General features: G+C 39.1%; 1 long non-coding RNA gene across 1 annotated transcript; it reads right to left on the bottom strand.

Annotated features, from left to right (window-relative positions):
- Positions 1–215: 215 nt before the first annotated feature.
- LOC121749052 lies at positions 216–2,533 on the bottom strand. Its single transcript, XR_006039624.1, has 2 exons — positions 2,045–2,533; positions 216–997 (listed from the first exon to the last, which is right to left on the bottom strand). It is a non-coding gene; the product is annotated as an uncharacterized LOC121749052 (long non-coding RNA).
- Between the last annotated feature and the right edge of the window lie 558 nt (positions 2,534–3,091).

Genomic DNA, 3,091 nt, shown 5'->3' with positions numbered 1-3,091 from the left:
TGCGCGATGTGGGCCCGAGGAAGGAGAGACCGAAGAGGAACGTTTCACAGCCCGCCAAATACCGCGACTTCACTAGACACTAGTAACGGACTTTTTCCTTATTTTGATTTGTTGCCTTATGCTTTATTTTTGGTAGAACTTTATTATTCTTTCCTTTTGGATTTTCTTCTTGATTCTTTCCCGAATTGTAAAAGTCGAATCAAGCAGGGTCCGGATTCTATATAAAGAATCCATTAGAGAGTCAAAAAAATCATTCAAGAATAAAGAAATAAAGTATTTTTTCTTGAAACTCAAGAAGCCCATAGTTGGAGCAACTAGGGCTTCGTTATTCTTCTTTACACAAATTGTGAGATACTTTCTTGATAAGCGTTAAAGCCTATCAGAGTATGATTCGGTCATGCTGTCCATGCCTCAGGGTTTGAGCCTTAAATACTCATGATGTTGCGGCCTTGCTGAATCGAGGCTGGAGTGGGCCAAGGCGATTGGTGTCAATACTGATGGCACGTAGCCGAGGGCTAACAAGGTTCACATTGCCAATCAAAGGAATGACAATCATTTCTGGCACGATATAGATGGATCCTCTGGATTTTGGTGTGATAGAGGAGGCCCCCTTGTGTATCAAGTCTACCAAGCCACATCAACCACAGTCAACTCCAACAGGGACCGTCCTCGCAGCCACAACTACTTTCTTTCTACAACACACCTTTTGCTAACCTGGTGCAGGAAAAAGGTATCTCTCATAATCACCAGTACATAAACTCTCCCTTTCAATGCAACTACGAAGGTCTTACTGGCTCTTGATATCCTGATTCAACAGCGCTACTAATCACATCTCAAATGATCTCAAACCTCAATACTAGTGCTAATCACAGTGGCAACAATCTCAAACCTCAATACTAGTGCTAATCACAGTGGCAACAACTCACTTCATCTTCATCTTGGTAATGGCAGAGAGACTGAACAATGAAGAGTATATTGATCAGCATGCGCAAAGAGACTGTAAATTGAAGAGTATAACGGTAAGCATGGGGAAAGTGTAGAAGATAAAATGTAGTAGAAAAAACACTGTACTGAACCACACAAAGAGCATACATTTGGAAATTGAAGAGCATAATGGTAAGCAAGGAAAAAGTCAGCTAGAACACAGAATTCCAAAGAAAATAATTATACTCCCTCTGCCACCCTCCATAAATACTAGAATGGCAGCATCAGATATGGGTTATTAACTACCATAATCAGATTTTAAGAGAGCATCACAAACCTTACTGACTGCCAACTTGGCATACAACAGGAGTAAATCCTCCGGGTAAATGGGAAGATATATCAAAGTCCCCAAACAGCAATATAAGAAGATATAATGGTAATTACCAAACATAACCACAAGTAGAGATCAAGCAGACGAAACTAAACCACACGCAAAGGAATGAAGAAAAGAGCTTCCGTAATGCAGTAATAGTATAAAGAATTAGAATTGTGTGTATGTTTGGAAGAGAAAATCATAACCAGTGCAAAAACAGACACATAAAGGCCACCTTACAACATTATTTTGTCGCCCCTCCTCTTTTCCCGGGCTTGGGACCGGCTGTGGCAGGAAACCCCAGCACACAGGCAGAGTTACATGACTCTACCTATCCACAAATGTACGTAAAAGCACACGCATAGATTCACTGGACTAAAAAGTTCATACAAATTCAAGTAGAGAGCCAACTAGTTGTTCATTTCTTCTATAACCAAGATTCATAGACCAACCCAGCCCCCTATCTACATCCTCCATGCAAGACTGTATTTTTCTTGTATTAAACAGTTGCAGTCATCTACTACCATATCAAATACGTAACTGAAGTTCTAAGAAAATTTTGTTCACATGGACACTCGTACAATTTGTTCATTACCTATATAAGGAGAATTGAACAATTGGTGGGACAATGTTAGTCAGTGAAATCATGGGTTTCTTATCAGCTTTGAACACATAAGCCGAAGGAAAATGATCACGTTACAACAAGAAAGGTGAACAGTTTTGAGGTAATTAAGTGAAATAGCTCACCTCAAGCTCCAAGTGAAATAAGTCAAGGCCAGTATTAAAGATTGGTTCCTAATCCTGTCCAACAACCAGACAAAGATAGCCACCTCAATCTCCGCGTTTAACATAATCAAATTTATTTTGTATGATCGTATCTTCTCTCGTAGGGTGATGTCAAACACAATATCCATGTAAAAGAAGGAACTGATGAAACAAAGTAGAGATAGCCAAGCATCAAACTGAAACTGGCTTCCACTGAAGGTTGATTGAGCACCAGCCATTGCTCAGACACTAGAAATTGAGAAGTACTATAACGATAAGAACAGGGAATGTCTACAAAGAAGATAAATCTAAAAGATATCAAACTAAACTCTCTCTGCAATTGTAAAAGCCCAGAACTGCTTTCTCTTGAAAACTGAACCACCAAAATATTTGACATCTGGAAAGATGAAATGCATAACAATAAGCAAAGGGAATGTCCAGCAAGAAGGTAACAACGTAGAAAAATACTATACCCCCACCCCCACCCCCTCATACAAACACTGCATCGCCAGAAGATCCTCATGCCCAACAGCCAGACCAAGATACAGCATCTTAAGCTCCACCTTTAACAGAACCAAAATTTATTTTGTATCATCCAGTCACAGGTGGAGGCCGAAAACAATATCCATGTAACAAAAAAGAAACTGATGAAACAGAGTAAAAACAACCAAGCGTCAAACTAGAAGGCCTCCACTGAAGGTTGATAAAAAAAACCAGCAATGATAACATACTGGAAATTGAAGAGTTTAATGGTAAGTGTCCTACTTTTTTCTTTAAAAGAAATGGAACTCAATTAATCCTCAAGAAAAATCTCATTTTGGCTTGGCCCACAAACATTTTGAAGCAATAAGGTGACTTATCTTATCCCTCCTGAATAGCTCAGTCCATAATCTTCTAACTTTTGGTTCATTTTTGTTCTTTATATCATCTGTCACAGGGTGAAGCAGAAAAAATATCCACACCACAATATAAAAAAATAAAAGTTGTTGATACGGGACAGAGGAAATCAATTATAAAATCAGAGCGGCC

Source organism: Salvia splendens, chromosome 1, assembly GCF_004379255.2.
Source record: "Salvia splendens isolate huo1 chromosome 1, SspV2, whole genome shotgun sequence".
NCBI classification, from domain to species: Eukaryota; Viridiplantae; Streptophyta; class Magnoliopsida; order Lamiales; family Lamiaceae; genus Salvia; species Salvia splendens.
Note: the sequence above shows the minus strand (reverse complement) of the source record. Positions and strands in the feature narration are given on the sequence as shown.